At 41.2% G+C, this 12,631-nt stretch overlaps 1 long non-coding RNA gene across 1 annotated transcript; it reads left to right on the top strand.

Annotated features, from left to right (window-relative positions):
- The first annotated feature begins 1,526 nt into the window (after positions 1-1,526).
- LOC123333564 lies at positions 1,527-10,914 on the top strand. The gene is made up of 2 exons (XR_006550938.2): positions 1,527-1,869; positions 9,088-10,914. It is a non-coding gene; the product is annotated as an uncharacterized LOC123333564 (long non-coding RNA).
- Positions 10,915-12,631: the final 1,717 nt, after the last annotated feature.

Here is a 12,631-nt window from a genome sequence, read left to right as displayed (position 1 = left end):
ATTTGAAAGACTATGTACCACATTATTAATAGCTGCTATGTCTGGGGGTGGGATTGCCAGGGCTTTTTACTTCCTGAGACATCTGTATGATTTGCCTTTTATACAATAAGCATCTGTTACTTTTCCAATCCAAAAGGGAAAAGGGATGCCAAAATAAAGTTACTCATGAGGACTGAACTGATTTCTTAGCCCTACAGTCAAATGCACCAAGTTAACCAAAAGCAAACATAAGCAGGAATGACCAGTTCATCATGTGGAAGACAGTATTATTATATATTAATAAATGTTATTATATGCTTCTGAGGATGGAAGCAAAGGACAAATGCCAGAGAGACAGAATTTTTTATTATTTGTTAAAAATAAATTTGTTTTAAAAATAAGTAAATTTATTTCTTAACCTGCTTAGAAAATTTTTTCAAACTCTTAGAATTATTTCAAAGAGTACTCATCTTGGGTGTATAATCTGAACTCTCAGTTTAGGAAAATGTTCAGCTAGAATATGTCAGATGTTAGCCGGTAGTGCCTGATGGTAATGTACTGATAGATAGTTCGATTACATCAGCAGATCTAACGCACCATTTTGTGAGTCATCCCAGTATGAAGGAGTGGAAAGTACACAGTTTTTGGAGATTCAACCTGGATTCAAGTCTCCCCTACCCCACTATATTTGTAATTTGATCTTGAGCAAGTTACTTAACAGCCTAGAGCCTCAGTTTTCAGAATTAATATGCTTTGCAACAATAATTACTGCGGTAGGGTGGTTGTCAGGCTTAAACAAAATAATCTGTAAGGTGCATTTTAAAACCTGCAAAAAAAGATGCTCTAGCTATGGCAGGACTATAGAGTGAATGAATGAATGGGAAAATATTCTTCTAGACTTCGTTAAGTGTCCCTACCAAAATGAGGGAGAGAGACTCTTTCTAATTCCTTCAAGTGTGGAGTTCTTTTTCAGAACAAAAGTGACTCTTGTGATTTAGAGAACGGAAAAGTAAATAATAGTTGAATGAAGGCTCTAAATTTAGAATAATGCTGAAAAATTCTGAAATTGTCATACACACACACACACACACACACAGTTACACCTAGAACCTATCATCTTTTTCAGGCTATCTCAAATGTCACAGCCCTTGTGAAGTCTTTGCTGATTTCCCAGGCAAAAGCGGGAACTCCCTCCCAAGGAAGGCCTGGCGTGGAAAGATTAGCAATGCCAATGAGATTCTCTTTCAGAGGAATTAAAGCTAATAGAATCTAAAGGAGTTGGACAGAGAAGCCCACTTTCAGTAGGAGTTCTGTTAATGATAGTGCCCCAGAGTGACAGCTCTATGACTCAAGTCTACTCTTGGTCCCCCAGTGAGCAAGGAGGTAAAGTCAGGATATTTTAATTCAATTATCCTATATGGAAATTTTGGGAGTGTGTAAACACCTCAGAAAGAAGTTTAAAATCCCCATTCTTTTAGAAATATCTTGACCTGACAGATTGTTTGTAGCCACTCATCATGTTTTCTTTCCTTATCCTGCAGCATTTTCTGCTTTTCCATTTGCCACATGATGCTTCTGACCAGCAATGTCGATACAGGCAATATTTGGGGAATCTCAGAGCAAGACAGTTCAGATGTGAGTCTGGTGACCAGAAGAGAACTAAGGACCAAATGTCTAGATTTGGAAAATAACATAAAACTGTTACTTAAAAATCTACAAGAGTAGAAGAAAATGTGTAATGATTGTGAGTGTGGCTAGAAGAACCTAAAACAAACTTGATACTGGGCAAGCCGAGGAACAGGAGGAGGAAAATCTCATGAAGGAGCACTCAGAGAAGAGACCAACACAGACACCATTGGTGATCACTCCCCAGGAGGTGTTGATGGGAAGGTAAAGATTGAATTCAGATTGTAGTGACTTTTTGTTAGTTTGTTCTGGCTGTGTTGGGTCTTCATTGTTGCGCACAGGCTTTCTCCAGTTGTGGCGAGTAGGGGCTACTCTGCAGTTGCAGTGTGTGGCTCTCATTGCAGTCGCTTCTTTTGTTGAGAAGCATGGGCGTGTGGGCTCAGTAGCCACAGCTCACGGGCTTAGTTGCTTTGCAGCATGTGGGATCCTCCCGGACTAGGATCGAACCCGTGTCCCCTGCAATGGCAGATAGATTCTTAACCACTGGGACACCAGGGAAGTCCCTGCAGTGAGCTTTAAAGTGATGTTGGACTAAAGAAGTAGAGTAGTGCTCATTGATAATCCTTCTAAGGAGACTGGCAGGGGAATAAAATTGTCCAAACAGGCTTGACATCCTTAATTGTTCCCTCTCCACCCAAGGGCAAGGCCACAGGTTCCCTATTAATGGAGGCTGAACTAGGTACCTGCACCTTAAGAAATCTCACTGGCTCCCTTCCAATTTCCTGAAACTTTGGGCTCTATCTTCCTATTCCTAATCACAGATCCTTTAACCCCCATCCATTTTTTCCCCGTCTCCACCCAGTATATTTTGGATCGATACAGCATTTGACCATTTCTTTTGTTCTCACCCTGTTTCACCTGATGCTGCCCTCTGCTCTGTTTTTGCTCTGTGTCCTGGGGCTTGACTCTAGCCCCTCCCTATCTGGGTTCCTAGACCCTGACACCTGGCCTCCCTGAGCCTCTCAGTTGGCCTAGTTTGGAGCAGAACTGGTTCAGAAAGAGAAAGAAAGGCATGAAATTGAAGAAGATAAAGTCAAGGAAAGCAGTGTCAGTTGGTTTCACTCTCAGAGAGACTGGGGAAGGAGAAAAAGAGCCCGAAGCAGAGGGCAAAGGTAGGAAAGAGGAGAAAGGTGAGGAGGAGAGGCGGCAAGTCACCTGAGTGAGTGGGAGGGGGTTAAGGACTTGGGTGGAGGCCTTGACAGGGGACAGGAAACTTCAGCCAGCCTCAGAGATAAGGTGGAGAAGCTGAGAAGGATGGGTGTGGTTACAATTCCTAGGCAGTGAGGATTCTGCTCAGAGTGAGGGGTATGGCGGTTGGGCAGCAGGTTTGAACTTGTGAGTTTGGATGGTCACTCAGGGGAAAGGAAAGTGAACTAAGCAAGGAAAGGGATTTTAAGTAACTGGGAGACCAATCGACTCTGGAGACCCAGCACTGGTAGCTGTGCCTGCTGCACTATTGTGTGCGTTTCTCCAGAAGCCTTTTAGCCCGTGAAGACCATCTCTTGCGAGCCGGGCCGACCATCAGTTCTGGTGATTAAGGCCAGCATTCCCAGGACTGATGTAGTTCCAGCTCCAGGGTCAGATGCATTGGCTTTGGGACACTGGAGCACTCAGAATGAAAGAAACTGAACGTCCTTTCAACTGACCTCTTGCCTCTAGAAAGGAAGTGAGTGACCTACAGGCAACATATACAAATCTGACAAAGAAATGGTAGACTCTACAGCAAAATTAGTATTTTGCAGGATCAAGGCCAGTTCCCCACTTGCTGTACACTGGCCCTGCCCTGACTGAGCCTTGATGGAGACCCACCCGGCCTTCCAAGTTTCCTGCTACACCTGGAAATTCTCATGACCCTCACTGCCCATTTTCCTGTAGAGAATGAGCACATGGCTTTCCTGGTCTCTTTGCCACAAAGAATAAGGGAGTATCCTGGGTTAAAAACTGAGAAAATCTGAAGCTAGCATATTTCATGTATGAAGTCTGATTAAAGGAAGTGTATCTGCCGGGCCACTCACAGGCTCCGGCAGGAGTACCATCTTGTCAGCACATTGTAGCAGGGCTCTGGGGCCTGACCCATGACCTGCCTGGAACAGGACTCCTCTGGATGTCCTTTCCAACAGCCTGGCTAGCCCCACCATGATGAACTGTCTAAGAATGCTCGAGGGCTAAAGACACAGCTGTGGTTGTTCTCTGGAATGAAGAACCACTCTGTACAAGGGTGCTTTGCCAGGAGAACTCCACCTCCATCACTGGGAAATCCTACATGTTCCCTCAGCTGGGAAGGAAGCCAGCCAAGACTGAAAGGATCTCCTCTCCTTTCCTTGCTGGTTCACCTACCTTCCCACAAATGTTCTGGCACCCTCGTGGTTTGTTATTGCTGTTGTTTTTGCTGTTGTTTAGTTGCTAAGTCATGTCTGACTTTTTTGAGACCCCATGGACTGACGTCTGTTCATGGGGTTTTCCAGGCAAGAATACCAAAGCAGGTTGCCATTTCCTTCTCCAGTGGATTGAACCAGCATCTCCTGCATTGCAGACAGATTCTTTACCACTGAGCCACCTGGGAAGCCCCACCCTTGTGGTTACAAGGAACCAAAGTTCCCTTGCAGTCCAGGCCCTTATAGTCCCAGTGTCAAGATTTCTATATGCAAAGGACAAAAAATTAAGTGCCAAGGATCCATACATTCCCAAACCAAGTGCTAAACCCCCTATACAGAAGCTGCTGGCCTTCCCATCACCCATCTCTATAAAAGAGGGAAGGGGAAGAGGCTGGTGGAGGATTGGTTCAGAGATGGTGATGTGACCTCTCATCCATGAGGAGTGGGGAGTTGAGGTTTCCTCCTCTCCTCAGGCCAAGGGGAGGGGACTCAAGGGAACACAGTGTTTGATACATCCTCAGAGATAGCTAACTAATTTGTGGAACCCACACAGTGCAAAATAAAGGGGAGACCCTTCTTCAAAAAGCAGGGTACAATGACATTAAAAGTACTAAATTTAAAAAATAAAAGGGTGGATTATATCTTTGCTCTCAGAAGCCATCCTATTGAAGCAGTTCTCGAGGTCTGCTTTGGACAAAACTTAAGACCTGGGTTCTTTAAGAATAAAGAGATGAAAAACAATTAAGGTTCATTAATTACCTATTGTGTACCAGTCACTATGGTAGGCCTTTTATACCTGTTATCTTGCACAAACTTCATGACAATCCTGTGGTTTTCACAGTTGTCCCAGGTTACACAGACAGTCTGTGGCAGAGACAGGATGTGGGTCCAGGTCTTACAAGCTCCAAAGTCTGCAAGTCTGGGTTCTTTCTATTCTCCTTCAAGGTCTCCCATGGAAGATGGGAAATGGGAGAATGCTGGTAATTGGGGGGCATCTACTTGAGCCGGCACTGTGCTTGGTTCAGCTTTTTGAGGATAAGCTTCTGGGGAGTCCTCTTCCAGGCCCTTCAGATAGGCACATCATCCCCACCATTTGCTCCAGCAGTTTGGCCACCAGGCAGAGGAGCAGAAACACTGATAGAGAAGGAAACAAATTTCTCGTAGGCACTCATTTGTCCACTCATGTATAATGCTTCATTGAACCATCCTCCTTTGCACCCCTGAATTCTCAGGGCCCTTATGCCTCTCTCTTTTCCATTTGACCTCCTCTTTTCTCTCTATCTAGGACCAGCAAAAGTTAATGAAAAGACAACTGAGAGTATGTACATGATGAAAGGAAAATAGCTTATTTCAGAGTTGCATGCTTTCTGAAATGAGATTTCCATGTATTAAACAACAACAAAAAAATGACCTGTCTGGCAAATTATCTTGTTTGTCCAAGAACTATTCTATTACTTGACTCAACCATAAGTCCATGAAATTAACTGCTATCAGATAAAACAAAAAGGGTCATAATTAAGCAGAAGCTGGGCAATGGGTTTGATGATCCTTTTCCTGGAAGGTTATGATCTTGGAATATGTGTCAATTCATGACTGTTTTTCATGCCTTGTCTAAAACATGGTCTGAAAGACTGGAGCTGTGAGTAACCTTGGCAACAGAGCAAGAAGGGAGGATGGCTTATTGTGGAATCCAGATTCTAGAGCTGAAAGTTTCATGGTGGTCATCTAGTCCAGCTGTCTGTTTGAGAAATGAGGAAACTGAGACTCAGAGATGCTAGATAAACTTTTTAATGACCCAAAAGTCATTAAGGCAGAGTTGAATCAGGAATTCAGGTCTTCTGGCTACCAGTCCTGGGCTTTACCATTGTATCCTATTATTTTGTCTATGGTTTATTTCTGGAGATTATTTTTATTTACCAGCTTAGGGCTTCCCTGGTGGCTCGGTGGTAAAGAATCCACCTGCCAATTCAGGTGAAGCAGGTTTGATCACTGGTTTGGAAAGATCTCCTGAAGAAGGAAATGGCAACGCACTCCAGTATTCTTGCCTGGGAAATCCCATGGACACAAGAGCCTGGTGGGCTACAGTCCATGGGGTCACAAAGAGTCAGACACGACTTAATGACTAACCCAGAAAAACTAATGTTTAAAAGCTTTTATTTTAATTTTTCATTTTAAAAATTATAAAAGTAATATATGATTATTGTAAAGAAATTCAAAACATAAGTATATTCAGTGAAAAGTACATACAGTAAAAAGTTTTCTGGCAGACCAGAAAGCGTCTGGCTTTCACTTCTCTCTCCCAATTGTGTTTTCACTCCAGAGGAAGACTCTGTTAACAGACTAGTCTATATTCTTGTCGACTTTTTCCTATGCATTTACAAACTCATATGTTTCCTTTTTCATAAATGGAAACACGCTATTCATATTGTTTTGAGGTTTGCTGTTTTTTATTTCACATCTTTCTGCACAAAGATACTTATTCTCTTTTTGAAATTGAGATATAATTCACATAATATAAAATCCCATCATTTTAAAGTATGTGACTCAATGGTGTTTATTATAGTCACTATGCTGTGCAACCTTCACCACTATTTAATTCCAGAATGTTTCCATCACCCAAAAAAGAATCCCTGTATCAGTTAGCCATTAGTCTCAATTTCCCTGTCCCCTCATTCCCCTGGCAACCATAATCTATTTTCTGTCTTTAGATTTGCTTATTCTGGACATTTCATATAAATAGAGTCATGGAACATATGGCCATTTGTGTCTTTTATTATTTAGCATGTTTTCAAGTTTCATCCATGTTGCAGATGTGTCAGAGCTTCATTCTTTTTCAGGGCTGAATAATCTTCCATCTTATGGATAGACCACGTTTTATCTATCCATCAGTTGGTGATGAATGGCCATTTGGGTTATTCCTGCTTTTTGATTACCATGGATAATGTTACTATAAATATTCTATAAATATTCATGTTTTACATGACTAAATGTTTTTAATTTTCTTGGACTCGTTCCTCTGAATTACTGCATAATATCCTATCATTTGAATTTGCCATGTAACCATCTCTCCTATCCTTGAACATTCACCTTTTATTCAACTCCAGAAAAATGCAAGCAATGATGCAATATACATCTCTATGCATATTTCTTTGAGAGAGATAGCATAGTATCTGCAGTGTCACACAGAAGTGAGCACTGTGTCTGGATCCCTGCACTGCCACTCCTTAATTGTTAACTTTTTTCTGTTTCCTCACCTGTAAAATGGGGTAAAAATAGAACTTCCTCTCAGATTCTAAGTGACTGATACAAATAAAGCAGCTATACAGGGCTTGGCACATAATTTATATTAAATAAATGTCCTTCATTGGAAGGACTGATGCTAAAGCTGAAACTCCAGTACTTTGGCCACCTTATGTGAAGAGTTGACTCATTGGAAAAGACCCTGATGCTGGGAAAGATTGGGGGCAGGAGGAGAAGGGGACGACAGAGGATGAGATGGCTGGATGGCATCACCAACTCGATGGATGTGAGTTTGAGTAAACTCTTGGCATTGGTGATGGACAGGGAGGCCTGGTTTGCTGTGATTCATGGGGTCGCAGAGTCGGACACGACTGAGCGACTGAACTGAACTGAATATATGGATTGGCTACTCATATCTCTCCTACTGTGAAATGCCTGTTTATATCTGCCTGTTTATTTTGATAGACTCTCTCTGTATATGGTTACTTGCCTTTTGTTATGTATTTTGAAAATCTTTTCTCAGGCTCTTATCATCTAACTTTGTTAATGATATCTTTTGTCATATTTAAGTCTTAATTTTTATGAAGTCTATTATATCAATATTTTCCTGTGGAAGCTCTTCCATAGACAATTAAAAGCTCAACCTGGAAATAATGCAAATTATTTCTATTCATTGATCAGAACTGGTCAGACAGCCTCACCTAAACCACCAGAGGGACCAAGCTCAAGCCCAACCCTAAGCTCAGAAGATGAAGAGCTGGAAATATTCGATGAGCAGCGTAAATAACTACTACAGTGTTCTAAGTCAGAAAAAGACTGATAGAAAGGAGGGAAGGACAGTAGAGCAGTGAGGGAAGTGTTAACATGCCTCTGAGTCTTAGGAGAGAAGACTGTGATCAAGTAAAGCAGAATTAATTCCAGTTGCATTAGGAAGATGTGGCTTCAGGAAGTTGTTTCATATGAAGCCTGAAATAGGATTCCAAGAGGGCCACATTTTCTGAAAAAGCTGAGTTCTTAGCATTCAGAGAGTGAGCAGAGGAATACTGTTTTTGCTCATCAGTCATTGATTTAATCCTGATGTGAGGAGTTTATGTAGATCATCCAAACATTAAGTCACCAAGCCAGAGGGTATTTGGAATGCATTTGGGGAATGGCAGGGCTGTCTGTTCTTCAGTAAATGCCTGCCCAACCCCCATCCTCTGTAAGCGCTCTTAGTATGTGTGTGTGCACTTCCGTGAGCAGAAAATCAATACCTTCTTGGATAGATGGAAATTGAGCTATATCAAGGCACACATGCGTGGTCTGATAGCATCTCTCTGCCAGGAGTCTAATATATTGATCAAATTTCCCCAGCCGAGCATCTGTGCAATATAGAAGAGCAAGACAGGCTAATGGTAGAAATGTTGGCTATACATTTTTCTGAAATGTCGCCTTTAACTGAAAAATCAAAGCTGGAGATAATTCATGCAGGGCACTGTCTCTCCTGATGCGTGTCCTAATCTTTGAATTTTCTGGCAGGGGTCATGAACAGCACACTCTCCCGTTTCTGTGACTCACGGGCTCCTCACTGAGGGTGAGAAATGATTTTCTCGGTTGGAGCACTCCTGTCTGCTTCCACCTCTCCCTCTTCTTTCTTTGAGCCAAACCAGCAATCATTCCCCGCTCCCCGACCCAGTAACAGCAGCAAGTGTGTGGGTGGCTATTTGGTTAAAACTCTGTTCAGCTACAGAAGTTGGACCTTTGCGTTGTGCACATGTTGTTTTGATTGTTGTTAATAACTTTTTTTTATTACTGTTGTTGCTCACAGGTCACAGTGGTGATAGGACACAGGAGGACGGTCTCTCTGCCGGCTTTTTCAGGCTCGCCATGACGACACACAAGCACAAGGGGTATTGGCTGCTGACTCTTCATCGTGGATGCACCTGCCTTCAGCTGCTAAAGAGGAAGGGACACGCAGAGGCAGCGAAGAGGATGTGCCTGCATTTTTAAATAAACTGCCTTGTGATGCAGAAGGCCTATGAAACATTTTCGATATTGAACCCGAGGTACATGGAAAATTACTCACATGGTTTTATTTTTTCCCCCCCTGACGACTCTAGTAATCCAAAGGGAAATTATTCTGGTTGAATGACTCATCTAAAACACGTTTTTTGACTGTATCTTGGCCAAGGAAGAATCTATTCAGAGATAACAATTTATTATTTAACATTTTGACAGGTCTACAGAAGTACAAGTCAATTGAGTCCAAATAAAGAAATGTGCTATTTTTAACAAATTCTAGATGTTCTTGGCGGAAGGTAGGCTAGACTTCGTCAGAGGGAAGAAACAGGTTTATGATCTTTTTCCTTCAGGTCTTCAATTAAAACTTGATAATCAAAATAATACTTTAAAAGAGAAGCCAAGAAATAGCCTTAGAAATGCTTATGAAGATATGATAAAAGGTAAACAAGAGTGAAAGAAAGAAAGAGAGAGAGAGAAAGGAAGGGAGGAAAAAGGGAAAGAAGAAGAAGCAACTGTGCCCTGGAACTAGAAATAGATGTGCTTGAAATACAGAAATTGGAATATTTCCATTACTTCATCCTTATTATTGCATAGATTATGAGACGAGATCTCATACATTATAATATGCTTTTATTTCCCTATAATAAAGGTATTTCATCTTTTATAGATGAAAAATACTATCCTGTTGGAACTCATCCCAGTGGTAACAAACCTAAAATGGGATTTTTATATTTTCATAATGTTTTCAAACATTTCATATGCTTCATTTAAGCCACCACTTCCCTGGTGGATCAGATGGTAAAGAATCTTCCTGCCAATGCAGGAGACGAGAGTTTGATCACTGCGTCGGGAAGATCCCCTGGAGAAGGGAATGGCAACCCACTCCAGTTTTCTTGCCTGGAGAATTCCACGGATAGAGGAGCCTGGTAGGCTACAGTTCATGGGGCCGCAAAGAGTCAGACACAACTGAATGACTTTCACTTCACTTTATTTAAGAAGCATGCATTCTCAGTGTAGGACACACATTATTATTCCTGTTTTACTGATGAGGCAATGACAACCAAGGTCATATAGCAACATAATAAAGTTGGAATACACCTCCTCAATAACAAATCCATTACAACATACTGCCTCTTTAGACCAGAACTTACTGTATTTGGGGCTACACACTTTCTGTCCTTTTCTTTCTTTCTCCTGAGCACAGAGTCCTTGAAAAGTTCTGTTTGATACATACAATTTTTTATCTTTCTTCTGAGGGGGTGACAAATGAGGGTTTTGTTCCCTTTGTAGTGAAAATGGTATTATGTTGCACTTTTAAGGCTCAAAGGAGAATTGGCCAAATTTTACCTTTTAACTTTACCTGTAGTAACTTATACTCTGGTTAATTGCAGCAACATTGGAGAAATTAACATAGGTATGTCATGATAATTGGATATAGATACTCATAAATTCAAAATAAGAGTGATTAATCATACCATTATATAACAATCTGATTCCTATCTCTTTTTCTTTTCTTGTATTTCATAGTTTAGCTCTTTATTATCATGTGTTTCATGTTTAGGTCTTGGTTTACCAACACATAAATAAGTTGAATGTAGGATTTCTCATTTCTCTTGTTACCCTACAGCTGAAGTCTTCAATCTTTTGAATCCTCTTGAAACTTTCTTCATTTGAAAATATTCCATGCTCCATTTTTGCTGAATAATATATATTTATTGCCTCTTTCCATGCTGAATTTATTATACTCCCTAAATATCCTTGACAATTCATTCCTTCATTAATTCCTTCATTTATACATCAGGTACAGCTGCCATGTATTGTACTCCCACAATATTTACCACGTTATGTTGTGCTTACCTGTTTCTCCTTCTAGATTTGAACTGTCTGAAAGCAACGACTGTGTTTGTAATCGTTTCATTTTGGGAGTTACTTGGTACATAATAGGTATACGATGAGTTTATTTAGATGAATAGTATCTGGTAAAATGCCACACACATAGTGATTAAATGCTATCATGGTAAACACAACACTGATTTCTTTTACTTTGCTTTAATCATTTTTCTTATAAATGGAAAATTCTAAATACTTGAAAAAATAAGACTCTTATCTTTTGAATGAAGTTTAAAATTTCACTACCATGCAAAATCCTCTAAACAAATAAACAACCTATTTTTTTGGGTGGCTGGATATTGAATGCCCCTGAAACTATTAAGCATTTTATCAATATGCATACTTTTTTCAGTAGGTTGATATATGCATTTTATAATGGCTAGAAACCTGAGGTGGGATCAATATCTACCATATTTTTAATCCTGGTAGAATAAATAGGAAATAATGAAAAACATGGATATTTACTTCTTTGTTCATTTGAAATTCTGCCTTGGGCTAAACCAAGCGGCCTCTTCAAAATCATTGGAACTGTAATAACATGCCACTAAATGCTTTTGCTTGTTCAATTTTTCATTTGCAAAGGTAATCCATGCTTTAAAACCTGGAAATCTTTGAAATATGCACCAGGCAGGAGGCCGTTGTGGAGATTGCCTTGAGGTCAGGGCTTTCAGCTCCTTGGTTGCTGAGTCTGAGGTTTCTGCCAAAGGCCACGAAATATCCCTTCATTAACTGGTTCTTGGCGGCAAATATAATTAAGAGCTTGCCATAGACCCGAATGTTGTAAAACGAAAGGTGTCTCCTGTGGTGTGAAAACAGGGCCAAAGATGCTGATCCCATGACGAGAGTCCTGTCATCGCTACCCTGTAGTTGGTGGGGGTCTGAATTAACAAAACGATCTGGAATAAAGCAGCCCTATAATGCAGGTGGTTTCTGACAGTGCATTCTTCCGTGGGGCTGGCATGTGCAGAGCTCAGGGGCTTGATTTCACACGTTGGCAACGCCTCTGGTTTACCAAAGCCCTTCCCCAAGGACTCTCATGTCAGGCCAGTTAGGTGCAAGTTTGTACAGGTGGTGGATCAGCTGTTTTCCCTGGAAGTCATCCCCTTCTGGTTCCAGTTCTCCCATTGAGGGTCACTCAAGGGTGACAAGGAGTCTACTGCTCCTTGAAGGCTGACCCTGCTGTGGCTGCCAAAACACAGCCTCAAAGAGACGATGATTTGAACCTGGCTGGCTGACTGCTTGTCTCTAGACTCCCTGGCACCACTCAGTTTGGGGAAGAAAAAAAAAATATACCTGGTAGCATTCACGTCTACAATTGTAATGAAGTTAGGGTGTCCAGATGTATCCCTTTAAAGGGATTAACCCAGTGTTCCAGGAAGCCTTTTGAGGTTAATAAATTATTTACTTTTTCCAAAGGAGATAGGAATAGGAAATCTTCAATTGTGCTCACAGAGATTAGA

The sequence above is a fragment of the Bubalus bubalis genome, chromosome 5, assembly GCF_019923935.1.
Source record: "Bubalus bubalis isolate 160015118507 breed Murrah chromosome 5, NDDB_SH_1, whole genome shotgun sequence".
Classification (NCBI taxonomy): domain Eukaryota; kingdom Metazoa; phylum Chordata; class Mammalia; order Artiodactyla; family Bovidae; genus Bubalus; species Bubalus bubalis.
The sequence above is the reverse complement of the archived record's forward strand: the minus strand, read 5'-3'. Positions and strand labels throughout refer to the sequence as shown.